Genomic DNA, 16360 nt, shown 5'->3' with positions numbered 1-16360 from the left:
ATGACAGCTACGTCGAGATTGACATTAGGCAACACATCATCTTCGGTAGCTGCAACATTAACGGCAATCGGGATCACTGATATGGTTGGTTAAGACTTGAGCAATACGTAATCAAGATCAAGCTGCTCGAATAATATAAGGATATGCTGGGACCACCTTCGATAATTGTTTCCGTCGAGAACATCGCGCTTTGATAAATCTAGAATCAACATGCTAAGTGGTGCTGACATTTTGCAGTGCAGTATATCGAGAGGAATTCGTTTCTAAATTGTTGGAAATATGGACTACAAATCACACCATTAGCATTGACTAGAAATAATAAATTTAAAGGAAAAGTTTAAAACCCTTAAACGTGTCGTAGTGGAACCACTGCCTTAGAAACAAATTCGCCCCGATGTGTGTAATCGGTACAATAGGCGGATCGTCCCTCAAGGTTAACACGGTCGCTCCAAATTCCGTATACCCAGAATCGGAGTGGACTACTAGTGGTATTGCTCCTTAGATCACCAGAAATCTTTTAGAACCTATGAGAGCTTTTGAGGGAATTGTTTAAGAGTAAATTGGTGAGCTGAGAGTGAAAATGAACTCTCTATTTATAGGCTGCATGCAAGGGTATTTTCCTCCAACATAGATCAGAGATAAAAGCTGATTTTATTTTTACATTAATTCATTGTATGAAGTTGTTTACAAATGAATGAACTCAACCTCAATTCTGTCCAGGTTCGTGGATATAAACTCATCAGTTTGTAACTCATGCAATAAAACTCTGTAACTCTTGCATTAAAACTATAACATCTCAATAAAACGTCATGAACATAGCCTGAATATTGTCTAGGTTCATCCAACGTTTTACAGACTTGAATTTCAAAAACTGACCATACCATTTGTTTGAACCTATAAATATTATACATATTCTTTCACATTTTTCCATTTGATCTTTCAGAGAAATATTCCTTACGAATTTTCTATAATATGATAGAATTCACGCAAACGTGTCAAAGACACGTATTGCCATGGCCACAGGACGGGACAGACGGGCAGCGTCACTCAACAAGGGAGTGAAGAATGTAAACCTTAAACACCCAATCCCAATGTATTTCCCAATCAATGTGGGATTGAGCATTACCAGCACGGAGGATCAGTCGGGAGAGGAGTTGTGGGTTCTCAGTTTGGAGCGCTTATGATAGATGAGCAGAGGCTAGTGATTCGATGAACTCACATTACTGAAGCATGATTTTACGTTATCCCAGGCTGCCTTTATGTCCGTATAGTTTCAATTTACAAAGGTCATTGGTTGCTGTTCAATTATAGATTTAGAACTTTGAGGAGTATAGGAGGGCCTTATGACATGTTATCATGAAAACGAACAATAAAGACGTGTTGGTTTTACTTGAACAAGGAGCCCGTTTGTCATTTATCTCACCCATGATGCCGTACATTGTTAATTTGATCCTTCGGGTTCGGGATTGGTATTTAAAGTTGTCTCACGTTTTCCGTTAAGAAAATAAGATAGCAGAGGGTATGGCGAAAGGCGTGGGAACTCCCCTTCTACTTTAGTTTATCACAAAACCACCTGAACCAGTCGAGCTTATGCTGCAGGACGATGACCCTACCCGTGGACAGCAAGCTGCTGCCAAGAATTTATCCCCAAGTCACCCATTGCCATCTCTGTACATGACAGGTGGAATATGTTACCATGAAATAAATAATTTCATCTGCTAAATTCCATTTAAGAGAACATTTAATTCAAGTTAGGTAAATTGATAAACACAGAGAGAAAGGATTTTGTGCTATGGCTCTGAGCCTGCAATAAGTGAAGGTATTGATAAACACAAAAGATATCATGAATAGTACTAAGACTTCCAGGGAAAATCCTAATTTAGAGATGGTAATAATGAAGAGGAATAGCATTAATTGATCATGGCTACCTTTTAAATTTGTACGTTTTGAGATTTTTGAAAGGTCGTGAAAATGGAAATATCAACAAGGAAATGAGAATGCAGTTTGGAATTTGGATTCTCATTAACTCCATAATTAAAAGGCAACGTATAGGCAAACTATTTAAGTATTTTATCTTCTTGACCTGCAGGTTAAACGCATGATCTTACCTAGTTCGAGTTTCTATCTTCTTTGTACGAATTTTGCAACTGTTTTCATTGATATTAACTTAGGGCCAGTTTGACACAGATTTTCAAAATTCGCTTTTAAAGGTATAGTAGAACAGAACTTTTAAAAGTTCTGTTTAGAAATACAGTTTAAAATTGAACTGTTTAAAATTATTGTTAAAAAATGAGTTTGAAAATATAGACATTATGTTTTAAATGTCTATTATAGACATTATGTTGTAAACTAAAAATATAGAATTTAAATTATATTTACACTTATTAATACTATAATATATAAAAATATATCACTTAAACTATAATAAAAATATAAAAAAAAATATTTTAAGATAATTTATTAATAATATTTTTAAACTATAATATTTTTTAAAGATGTTAATATTAAATTATTAAAATAAAATGTAAATACATAATTGAGTGGAGCTCATGCATTAATAAAAGTAAAATTATAATTTGCTCCCAAATGCAAAGTTGAAAATGAAAAAACTACAAATCCTGGTTTTTGCAGTTGGTTTGAAACCACCTTTTCCACCACACTTTTTTTTTCTTCATATTTTAGTCGTTTGGTATTGCTTTTACGTTCAAAACGGGCTTTTTAACTAAAAGTGTGTTTGAAAAGCCACGCCAAACGGGCCTTAATACAATATATTTGTATGCAATTTTTCAGGAAATTGATTACACAAAGGAAGCTTCCAATGCAGAATTATTTTCCAGTAATTTCAAAGCCTTGGATTATGTGAAAGTTCCATCAATATACTGGGAATACACCACACTGCAGGTATGAATTTTGTGAATTTATATAAAGAAAAGGAGTTGGAATGTCTTCTGAATTTACATTCACTATTATTCAATTGTTCATGTAATCATCGTTGGTCCTGACTATGGAATATGTTCTTGGGATCAAAATAAACAAGATTCAAGCTTTAGATCAATTGGGAGTTGATAGGAAAAGGTTTTGCTAATTTCCCTACTGAAAATCATATTCCATGCATGATTGTTTCTCTTACATATAAACAAGTGATTACATTTTATATGTGATGCAGGTTGGGCAGATATGCTGTTGAATCTTGGAACAAATTTTGTCTCATGGGTTTTTCCTTGCTGACCCAGTAAGTTTTTGGGCTTATACAAATACCTTGGTTGCTCAAGATATTCAAGTTTATTTGTGGAAATGCTAGGTGAAGGGGCATGGGTTACTTATTATGTTTTGCACTTAAAATTGTAGCATATATATCATTTCATGCCGTAGTTTCAAAGGAATGATGTGATTTTCATTTCATATATCTAGTATTTCCTTTTAGAACTAAAATGTGATGTAATTGGCAGTTACCTGCTTGATATAATTATTTTCTCAGATTACAAAATCAACTTAGTAAGTTCCTCCTTGCATAATTTTTCTTTGCTAAGCAAGAAAAGGTTTATGATACAACTATAAACCTAAATTACTGATATTAGAAATTGTTAAGCAAAAAAAATGGTGTAGCCTATTAGTATATTCCCATAATTGGGAGACTTCTTGTAGCCTATAATACCTTTTCTAGGTATCAAGACCAGTAGCTGTAGTAGAGATACATAAGCTGTAGTTTTCTATTTCCATGATTTCTTAATGCTACCAATTCTCAGGCCCGTCTAAGGGGTTGTTTGTTAAAACAGAATGGTTTAGCACTGAATGATTTAGCACTGAATGATTTAGCAGTCTGAATGATTAAAAGGCTCTATATGATATAGTTCTGAATAGAAAATTTGTTTGATAATATATCTGAATGGTCGGTCTGAATGCCAAAAAATGACCATATTACCCTTATGCATGATTTTGTGCAAAATAAAATATATTTGTTTCTACCTTGTGAATAAATGCTAAAAAAATATTTTACTTTTTGATGTTTATAAAAACATATTTTTTGTCAAAATTATCAACAATCATAACATAATATAAAATCAAGTAACTTAAAAACACATTTTTTAGACAAATTATCAACATTCATAATAAACAAATCTACTAACATGAAATGACATAAAAGAGTGGTTTATGTTTTTGATGAAACAAAATACATAACAAACATTCTTTTGTTCTAGACCAATCAACCCAAAAAAAAGATATTAATTTGAAGCATTTAAAAACAACTGATTAGCAATGTGATCACGTAGATTAGCCATATACTCATTTCCTTGTGAACCCCATTCAACTCCATTTATTTCGTCTTGTTCGTTTCCATTATCTTGTTCTTCACTAGCAAACAGAGTTGATTAAGAATTACAAAAAGAGCACATGCCCCAAAATGGAAGACAAGCGTTAGAATGAATTGCAAACGTTTTACGGAACTAGTTGCATACTGTTAATTGAATGGAAATGAACAAATAAGTAATGAAATAAAGAAAACAATGGAAAAGTATGAAGTTATACATTTCATGATAATAGCATATCGTTTTATGTTTTAAGTTTATCTGCAAAACTTTTTCAGTACAACCTCATTATGTTGTAGACTAAACAAATTAGAGACCAAGCACCCAACAATAAGCAACTTAGGACTACCTTTAACAATAAAATCGAAGCTATTAGTGAAACCGATGGTGACGAAGGGTGTAACAAAGTTACGAGGGTGTGATTTTTTGCATAACTATCTGAAGCAAAAATCATTCCTGCACTTTCTACCAAAAAGCAGCAGTTGAGCACAACAAGCCACCTCGTTTTCTACAAGATATCAGACTCTTTTAATCTGAAAAGGCAACTAACCACAAAGGCTAGAGGCTAATGTCACATGCAACCACAATCAGTTATCTATTTCCTTTCTCCAAGTAACACAAAACAAAAAGAGTTCCCTGTAATAAACAGGGTTTACGATCTCTAACATTCTCTATCATCCTACAACACCAAGACCAGTCATTGTCATGTTCAAAATCTCTATGAAAAGATAACATGAAAAGCTATGTTACTCCGGCTTCATTTTTTTCAAACATATTTGTATCTGACACTCGCACTTAAGCCCGAGTAACATAAAATAAAAGCATGTTCTAACTTGTTTGGGACTTAAAACTTTATAAATAAATATTAAAATTGAAAATTCATCTCAGCATCAATTTTTTATTAAACAATACAACCAACTATAATAGAGAACTTTAGCAATTACCAAAGATTGCAATTCATATTATGATTTTGAAGGACTGAAATTTTAGCACAAGTCCATCACATCTGTACAGATAAAGTCCAAGAAACAAGCATTAGAGAACTTTAGCTGTGATGAATATACTTCAAAAACTGAAGAAAATTTGATATCTCGCATAGAAGAAATTTACACAAAAACAAGGAGGGAAAAACAAAGCACAGTCAAAGTACCTAGAAACACATACATAAAAAAAGAAACAATTATTACTGATAAAAAACAACATAGAAAAATAGGGGAATAGATGATGAAGAAGAAGACTGTTAACTGACCCAGAGAAGTACTGAATCCGCCGACAAGAGAGAGAGAAAGAGCCACCATAACTTGAGAATCCATGGAGAAATTCTGCTTGTTTCTCTCAATCTCTCAATTTCCTTCACTAACAGCCAGAAAAGACTTGATATCGAGTGTGGAGTTTGACAATTCTGGGTGGGTTTTGGATTTTAGACTGAAATCGAAAAAATCCAAACCCGAATAATGGAATAATTGCAGAGAAAGAAAGAGACTATTTAAAACAAAGAAATAATTACCTGGTTGTGTTCTCTACGGTGGATGAATCGACCAAAGGAGGTGAACGATTGAAGAAGGATGAACGACCAAAGGAGGATGAATCGATTGTAGAACGTAGGAGGAATCGATCTCTGTTTTGGGCTTGTAAACAAGAACGAGAGGGGTAAGCAAAAGGGTATTAGCGTAACGTCTTACGTCTGAATGATTAGGCGTCCTTTTTGAGTCTGAATCGGTCAGCCCCTCCAAATCATTCATAGCCATGATTTTATACGAACGTGTTGAATCGGTTCGATTCAACGTTAAGATCTAAATGATTCAATTAAGAGCCAAACAAACAGCCCTAAGTCTAATAAGAGCTTTATTACGATTTCTCTTTTTTTTCATTTATGTAGCATCTAGGAAATATTGTTGTTGATGATGTTAATGATGGACGGTTGATCTTCTATGACTTTGGCATGATGGGAAGGTAATTTCCTAGGCTTGGGTATTTGCAATCAGAACTCTGGATAGAAAGCTTTTCAGGATGATTGGTCTCCTGACATAAATCTTCTGTCTTTGGCACCTTGCAGTATCAGTTCAAACATCAGGGAAGGTTTGTTGGAAGTATTCTATGGAGTTTATGAGAAGGATCCTGATAAGGTAATTGTGTCTTTAAGAAACAACCATATCATGCAGTAGTTTGTGGACTTCCATTGTTATATTCTGATGCTGATTAAGTCAACCTCAATAGGTCCTTCAAGAAATAGGTCCTTCAAGCAATGGTTCAGATGGGTGTTCTCGTGCCTACTGGGGATATGACGGCTGTCAGACGAACAACACAATTCTTCCTTAACAGGTAGATTAATTAAGAGAAAAATCTATGATTTTAACTTTTCAGGTCATCCTTGAGATTCTTTTGTCTAATAGGAGGATCTTTGCCTAAACTTTAAAGTGCGCTTTTCTATGCTTGTCTGATACTGGAAGGAGAAATAGTTTATTTTCTCTGCCAACTTAGTAATCGGATATGCCCTTTACCTGATAGAACATAAATTTATAAGTTAGTGTAAACCATTTTTTTAACTGAGTAAACAAAAGGCATGATTGGAAAAAGTGATGTGCATTAGTTGTCTCTTTCATTTAATATTCTGTTGAATTTGAATTACATAAATGCAATTATTTCAGTTTTGAAGAGCATCTTGCTGCTCAAAAAAGGGAGAGAGAAATGGCTACAATAGAACTTGGATTTAAGAAACCATTGAAAAAGAAGGAAAAGATGGAGAAAAAAAGGAACGCCTGACTGCAATCGATAATATATTTGATGTTTTTTATCTTTCTAAATGTAAACTAAGGTTTTACACTCTTGAATGCATCAGTAAGGATTTAATAATGAGCCAACTAACTCGGCAAAGAGGACATGAGACCTTTTCATATCTTCAGTGGGGAAGACTCACTAAGCATCTAATAGGTTAATTCGTTTTGCAAGTTATTTGACATTTATAATACGTGGACATACATAAACAAGCAATCAGAGGAAAAAGATAATGTCAGCTTTGTTACTAGCAGATCAGTTTAGAAAAAGAAAAAAAAATCGGTGTTATGTCTTATGAAAAGGTTGCCTCCCTTGCAAGCTGTGGCCTTTTCCCTCTAAACACGAAAAATGTTTTTCATGTACACATTACTTGTGGTTCACTACAGAAAGCACTTGAAAACTTGAGTTGTCTTCCTTTATATGAGGTTCAGTTGAAAGTCCTTAGAAAGACCTTCCTCTTTTAAGGTTGAACTATTTTTCTTCTGATCTATTATGTCCATTTATATCTCTTTGAGTCGATATTCAGCTGTTTACCCTTTCATTTTTTCTTTAAAGGGTTCCTGCTTCTTATTAATTTTACATTACCTGAACAGGGGAAGATTTATTAATCATTGCAGTAGATCAACCCTTTCAATTCCCTGCCACATTTACATTTGTTGTCAGATCATTTTTCAGGTAATACATTAACCGGGTGGCTTCATTTATATTTGTGCTGTATTGAACAAGAACTTAAGCACAACGTATTATTTCACCTGCAGTACTAGATGGCAAAGGGAAGGGCCTTGATCCTCGGTTGGACATAACTGAGATTGCAAAACCGTGAGCGTGGTTTTATCTCTTTAAGATCCTTATAATTTTTACTTACCTTATTATGGGTTAGTCATTCATTTTGTTTGTATATCTTATTATATTGCACTTTATTGCTTCTAGCTATGCACCGGAGTTGTTAAGATTCCGTGAAGCTGGAGTTGAAGTTGCCTTGAAGGTAATATTCTAATCTTTGATTCTAGATTTAATTGTATTTTTCATGATAAAGTTCCATTTTCATGATAACCTATATAAATATTTCAGGACTTCAGAAAGAGATGGGACTGACAATCCCGTGCATTCTACAACTTATTTGGGCAGGCTGATAGAGTTGAGAAGCATGCTGAAACCATCCAAAGATTGGTAGGGTTCGAGATTCCTATAATATTTTTGAAAGGTTAAAATAGTTGTGTTAAACTGTTGCAAAATGTTGCATATTACAGGAACAGGGTGATCTGAAGCTTAGAGTGCGGACTTTGGAAGCTGAAAGGGCTTTCCAACGTGTTGCTGTTGTTCAGAAGATAGTAGGAAGTGTGAGTTATATATATATATATATATATATATATATATATATATATATATATATATATATATATATATAAATTTTTTTGTCTTTTTATCTAATTTTATAGTTTGATATATGTTTTTAACTATGAAACCATTTAAAATTCCTTTAAACATTATTTTGCACTGCTGAATTATTGGCTTTCCCACATTTCCAAATGGATGCAAGAAGTTTCTTTTTCTTTGGGTAACATTAAGTTCTCTTATATTCATCCTTCCATAGGTTGGCAACATGTTAGCTAGGGATTTAGGCCCCGCATGATCCCCTTCCCCTTCTGTACTTGCATTCCCTTGGCATTCTGTTCCAGTGGGGCATTTTAGAGAACTTCGAAAATGATGGGATTTTTGACAATGGAGTTCACGAGTTGCATGATGTGCATGCTTTTCATGTGATCGTTGTAATGGTTTTGATGGTACCAGTGAAAATCTGACTTAAAGAAACTTAAAAAGGATGAAATATAATGTATATCATATATTACTAGAATTGAAGGGTTTTATAGCTCACTGAATTTCATTTTTCTTTTCTTTTTCCATTTAATATTTCCATATACACATTCTTGGTAGCTTTTCAATGTACTCTACATTATGCAAAACCTCAGAGTATCAAAACTATATATTTTACTTGGTGACAATGTTCTGTTTTACCTATAAACAGGCTGTAGCTGCTGGAAGCTTGATCAATCTTTCAACAATTTTGTACCTCAATTACATTAGAGTAAGCTCTCTGTTTTAATATGGATCTATGTATATTAATACAATCTTCAGTCGTGACTATCTCTGTATTCATTTGCCCCTGTGGTTATCATTTTAGGTGCCAGCTGTTGCTGCATATCTCATCTGTGCTTTTTTCAGCTTCCAAGTTCTTATTGGTATTATTAAGGTGAAAAAATTTGACCAGCGAGAAAGGTTGATAACAGGAACTGCTTGAGTAACAGGTGAGCAAATCTTAATTCTTTTACACTTTATGCATCTTCCTTCAGCTTTATACACCTGAATTACTGATAAGATTGAGGATAAACTTGATAAGATTATTCATTTTTTTTTAATTTTTTTCCATCTCAGTTTACAAAGGGTATAATGGTTAAACAATATACTTTTTTCTTCTAAAAAATATCATCTTTTTTCCAAAGATGCAAAATGTTTGATGCAAAGAAAGGTACCCGAGCATAAAGGATTTGCTTGAAGCTCTACCTTCACTTTTATGGTTAGGTTATCGTAGAAAACAGAAAATTATCCGAGCTTTGACTTTGTCTTTGTAACCCCCTCAGACCGATGCGGGTAACCCGATCTGATTTGGAGTGTCACATTAGGGCCACCGGAGCGACCTATTGTAAAATCTCGGAAAATTTAAAACTTTTTATCAAAACATGTAAACTCATAAAATCATTTATCAGTATTCAAAAATAAAATAGATTTTCAGACTCGTATTTAAAACAAAATACAATTACATGCACCCTAATCACATGTACCATACTCTGTAAACAACGCCGGAAGAACTCCCTTACTGAAGTCGATAGTTACACTGGTACAATTCTTTTAACCTGCAATGGTGAGTAGTAGACTGAGCTTCGGAAAACTCAATAATAGAGAACTACCAGATGATGCTGAAGAACGTTCAGATACAAATAGACATATATTTCCTTATTGGTTCAGATATCTACAGGTTTTTAGGCTGAGCTGAGGTTCCATTGATATTTCAGGTAATAACAGATAGTATTCAGTTCAGATGAAAAATATTTGGGATGTTTAGGTTCAGGAGATCATAATAGGTTTTCTAGTGTGTTCCTACAAAACCATGTAACTTTTCAGATCTTTTTAAAACACATATTTTTTTAACAATATGAACACTACCCCCATCCGTCACGAACAAAATATGTAGGTTCCCCAGAACCATACAACCCCGTCACGTCCATTAAGGCCCTGAGCACAAAGTCGAAGAACCTGCAAGTATTCTTCCTCCAACAATACCCCCAATAAAACATGTTCCGTTCATAAACGAATATATCAAAAATCAAAACATAATTCAGGTCAAGTATCATATCATAATCCAGGTCATGTATCATATCAGAATCCATGTCAGTACCAGATCAGAATCTAGGTCAGATATCATAACAGAATTCAAATCGAAAATCAGATAAAATATTCATGTGATTAGGGAGCACACCAGAGTTTACAGATATTATTCAGAGGTACTGTATAATCTTAACATGCAGAGAAACACGGATCTTCAGTATACAGATAGAATGTCAGAATTTAGAATCACTATAGGAAGAGTTCAATAACTGACAGAATCATCAGTTATTCAAAATGTGATTTGAGATGATAATGAAGAAATGAAGGTTTAGGATATTTACAGTCTGTGTCAATCTATCGGATTATCGAACAACTCGAGATGAATAGCTCACAAAACTGATGCTTGTTAATTTGTCAATTCATTAACCTTCCAGAGTATTTACTCTTTAATACCAAATATTCTTGTCCATAGATCATCTTCTGAGTCATCACTGAACAGCTCTTAAGGACACAAACAGATATTCTAGTGTTCTTTATTTTATTTACATGTTTCAACTATACCAGGAAATGCCAATGTACTTGATTTGTGGTTCATAATCCATAGGGATGATACATCATGTAAGTTCATCCGAGTTTCCAGGCTTATCCCAATCACTTACTTAATCCTCAGTCCTTGAGATTACTTAGTTCATTTAGCATTCAAGTCCATTCTAGTTACTTCAGAATTTTCCAGAGTAATTCAAACGTTCCTGAATTTCATATACATATTGTACTTTCGTTTCATTCAAATTGGTCTTCGTGGTTGATTTGTCGATCAAACATCCAATTCATAGTACTGAATGCGATCTAAAGTTGAGCTGAGCTGAATACTTCCAAAATTATCATCGAGCCAAACTTGAGTAGACGAACACACATTTAAGTAATATTTATGCAGTTCAGGTACTAACATATCATTAAGGTTGATCAACTCACTTAAGTTGTGTTCTATAACTTTTAAGGGTTGTACAATACCATATTTACTTGGATTCCTTAATTAATCCAAAATATTTACTTAGTATATACCATAAGGGTATTTTGGTCATTTTGATGTTCAATTTTATTCCATTCATTTCAGAGCTCGAGGATATCAAATTATTCTTGAGTTTGGTGATATTATTGGGTCATTTCTATTTCAGGGTATTCTGGTCATTTTACAGATCTAGTGTATTTCAATCCCTTCATTCTATACGATTTTATTATTTAATTCAAACGTGTCATCTTTTCCAGATCTTTCGAACAATTCTGACAAAAGAGCACCCTTAATAATTTATTCTTAACTCGGAGATTCAGGTCAATTGCCTTCTCAGAAGTTACAAACAGATTATCAAGAATTTTCCGTACAAAGACAGGATCTTAAAATTAAATCTGTAATTTATCGGGTTAAGTACGAAATCCTTTCTCATTTAGGGTCAACTCAGACTATTTTTACCTCTCAAGGTCATTTTCGTAATTTCTTAACCAAATAATTTTGGTATTAACTCTTAACGAAAATAATTATAATATTGAGATCCTATGGTTAATTTCTTTCCCGAACATTCTCTGATCTTGAAAGATTCCTTAACAGACTCCTAGAATCTTGCCCAAACCCTCTTGGGGTTAAAAACCGGTTATCCAAATTTTCTAAGCAAAACTAGCATTTCTTATGCACATCAATAGTTTCATCAGATCAATGTCTTTCAAAATTCTTTATCCAACTTCCATGGTCAAATCTTGTCTTTTTACAACATAAGGGTTTTTTCGTAATTTTACCCTACCGGAGTATTCTCATAATTTATCATCCAAGTACCTTTAATATTTAACCTTTGATGAAATAAATTATAAGTTACATACCCAGGCTAATTCATTTATCACTGATCACAGAACTCGTAATTTAATTCTAAAAATCCCTTAATTTCTTATATCAGTCATCCGGGCCGTATTCATTTACCGAATTTTTACCGCATCCATATCGAGTGTATGAATTAATTAAAAACCCAAAAGTGACCAAACATGTTCAATCATGCATTTGCCAATATCAACATGTTCCATAAAGCATGAAAATGTAGTAAAGTATTACCTCGATTTCCGTGCAATACTGATCGACCATTAATTTCCATTCGAACATCCTCTATCCTTTATTCAACTTCCAATAATTCCTCAAACACATAAGAATATAATTTTCATAAAAAAAGGGGATTAATTCTGAAAAATAGATCGAATCGGATGCTAAATCAGTGAAAAACAGCTTACCGGGTTCGAATTTGGAAAAACGGACCCCAAAAACAGATTCAAGACATCAAAAAACGTTAGGATAGGTATACCCGGAAAAAGTCAACGACCGTTCAATGCCCGGTCAACGCCGGTCAAAGTTCTGGTCAACGGAAGTCAACGACGGTCAACGATCAACGGGTCTGGTCGGTCAGTCGGGTCAGGTCGGACCGGGTCGGGTCGGGTGGAGTTAGACCGGTCAAACCGGTTTTTTTTTTCCAGCCGACACTCGCACCAGACCTTCCTCACGCGCAGGGGCGGTGCGTGGTGCGTCGTGGGGGTTGTCCAAAAATTCCCGGAAAAATTACTAAAAATTATTTTAAGGCATTTTGAGACACTTACCAAGCTCGGTTCACAATTTTGAACGGCGGAGAGCTCGATTCCGAAACATTGAAAACTTTGACTTTCTTACCCCCTCCACGCATCGACGACGAGCGAGGCACGGAGATCACCGGTGGACTCGGAACGGTGCAAGGAACACGATGGTAAGGGAGGTGTCGAAAACGGGTGGCCGGATCGACGTGAATCGACGGAAAACCAACGAAAATTGAGTTAAAACCGACGATACTTCCGATTGAAATTAACGACGAACAACGTCGATTCACGACGAGAGGCTTGAGAGGATTTGTTCATCGGTCGACAACGAACACGATGGTGGTTTCAGTTTGTCGAACAGAGACCGGACGTTGAGTAGATCGGAGATCAAAGTCGTTGACCGAGAAGAGGAAAAATGAGAATTTTTTTTGCAGAAATACACGGGGAAGAGAAAAATAAAAATGGTTAAACTATGAGTTTAGCCACTGAATTTTCCACACTTTATAAAACGATCTGCCAACTTTGAAATTTTTCAATTTAATCCTCAATTTTCTTCCCAAAATACCAATTAAATCCACCACTTTATAATTCTAAAATTTAGCCCCTAAATTGGGGTGTTACAGTCTTTGTAGATTTTAAGATTCCACTCAAACCAAGCTTTGATGATAAATCAAATTCCAGCTATAGAGACAAAGTGAGAGGCATAGACACGCTGCATTTTTGTTTGTTCATTCAAAGAGATGAAAGCCTTCAAACTTGGTAATTTTTAGCCAATGAGATGTTTAACAGCTATGCACTTGGGATGGCCTTACTCAAAACCCCACAAAGATCTTGATGATGCTAAAAGCCTAATTGTGGTAAGTCCTTCAGTAGCATGAGAATCCCAATTCTTGAGTTTGTATCTTTTTTAATCTTCGGCTGGCCTGATTTTCATGTGACAAGTCTTTTAGGAATAGCATAATGCAGCTACCTGTGTATAATATTTTAACATTCATGAAAATATTGTGTAATCTGTAAGTTGTTTACCATGTACACCGATTATAAGAGTGTAGTTTCTATTAGACTTGGCAATTTGCACATGAATGCAATTTTTTTTCATGGGTCAATCGCGTAAATATAAGTACAACACAAATTAATCTGTGAAAATATGTGATAAATTGGTCAGGATACTCATGTTTAAATCTAGGGTAAACTATTCTTTTAATATCTCAACTATAAGTTTTATTTCGATTTGGTCATCCAACTATTTTTTGTTTCAATTTATATATTACAATACGTTTTGATTTTATTTTGGCCACCTACTATTAAAAATTAATGGTGATAGTGATGTGTTAACATAAAGTAATGTCATGTCATCATTGAATTTTTTTAAATGTCACTTTAATAGTTCTAATAATCTTTTAATGGCGGGTGACCAAAATGAAAATAAAAAGTAAAATTAGGTATGATTTTAAAAAATAATAGTTGAGTGACCAAATTAAAATAAAATTGATAGTTAGGATACTAAATGTGGAATTTATCCTTAAATGTAAAATAATATTTGTTACATTGGTTTTTCAAAGAACAAAATTGATGGTCCTTGAGTTGAGTTGGCAATTACATGCTCTTTAGAGATGATGAAATGACAAAAAAGGACAAATTAAAACAAAAGATGGGATTGTAGAAGTGTTGTATTGAAACACCAATTTGGGGGGTAGATTGGATATGAAAAGTATCCATTAGCTGTCAGTCACTTGATGTTATCTTTTATAATCATTCAAATTCATTATTGTAAAGCAGATAGCCGTGCGCTAACTCTTCATATTTGACCTACTTAATTACCACTCACCATCCACTTCCATTTGGTAATCAGTTAAATTTTAACCCTAAATGAGACGGCACATATCCTATAATTACCTTATTATGTATAAAAAAGCACTATTATTAGTAATAAATACCACTTGAAGGGAATTATGGCGAATCGAACGTGGGAATGTAATTTTGACAATATATATCCTTTAAGACTTGCTACTTTCAATATCGGTTTTGAGAGTGAGGGGTGTCGCCATTGGACTTGTAACGACAACCTTGTTGGGATCTTTTTGGAGGCACGATGACTAAACCACTACCATTGTTGTTGTTTATTTTAAGATGATGAAAACGGGATATGTCCCCTGTTACTACATAACTAGAAACTGAATTTGGAAAAGCAAGTGTATTTCTGTACTGGAATCTCAACATCAAATCGGAGCTTAGAGATCCTTCCACCAACCCTTCATTGGATGTTTGTGTTTGTTTTCCAGATGGAAGCCTTTGTTTAACGATAAATCTGACCCACTTAAGGTAAAGCTGGAAACTAGGACTACCCCGTTGCCAATCACGTTCTTCTGATTCCTTCTTTTAAATCATAAGTGCCTACTTTAAGAATGCACCTCACTGCCGTAATTTCTACTTCTTTGTGGTCTTGTTTCCATGTTAACTTGTATTTATATACCACCACTAGATTGCTTTCATCTAATAGATCCTTCAAACATAAAAATGACAAACTGCCTATTTAGTCACTAAAATATAGATTGAATATAATATAGTCATTGAATACAAAATTATCAATTAGATCATCAATGTATTATTTTAGTATTAATCAGGTCACATGTAATTAACAACTTAATAGAGATGAAATCATTCGGCGTCATGGATCGGGGCATCCATTAATCATATACTTGTCGGTGGAGAGAACATGAAAAATGGATATGAAGAACTGTGAGGAATGGGGAAGAGAAGAAGGAGAGAAAAGAAAGGAGAGAAGTGAGGGTAAAGAAGAGGAGGGCGTTTTTATTAAAAAAAAACCCAAAAAATTCATTTATTAAACAAATATCTCAAACGATATTAATTGAAAAAATACCCTACAAACTGCACACATAGGACTACATCGCGTACTACAAAATGTATGTAAAGACCTCGCTTGTCACAGCCTGCGAGATTCCTCCAACGTGGAAACACTTTTTAGAGAATACAATTTAATATTTTTATACATAGCCTCACATTATGTGTAACGCGAGCTCCACAAGAATTTGAAGCATCGCGTATTTTTAACGGACCTTGCGGTTTGCGTAATGCGAGGTCTAGACTATAATAATAAAAACACCAAACTATTTTATGAATTAGGTTAAATTAATCATTATATTTTTATTGTAAAGTATATAATAAAATAACAAAAAAAACTCTATTGTAATAAATAGAAAAGATTTGTTAAAATTAAAATTAATTTTAATGTAACATGTAACAAAACAAAGTTGCTTCATGGTTTCAAAAAC

At 34.1% G+C, this 16360-nt stretch overlaps 1 pseudogene; it reads left to right on the top strand.

Annotated features, from left to right (window-relative positions):
* LOC120119127 lies at positions 1 to 13818 on the top strand (annotated as a pseudogene).
* The last annotated feature ends 2542 nt before the right edge of the window (positions 13819 to 16360 follow it).

This window comes from Hibiscus syriacus, unplaced genomic scaffold (assembly GCF_006381635.1).
Source record: "Hibiscus syriacus cultivar Baekdansim isolate YM2019G1 unplaced genomic scaffold, ASM638163v2 tig00110331_pilon, whole genome shotgun sequence".
NCBI classification, from domain to species: Eukaryota; Viridiplantae; Streptophyta; class Magnoliopsida; order Malvales; family Malvaceae; genus Hibiscus; species Hibiscus syriacus.
Note: the sequence above shows the minus strand (reverse complement) of the source record. Positions and strands in the feature narration are given on the sequence as shown.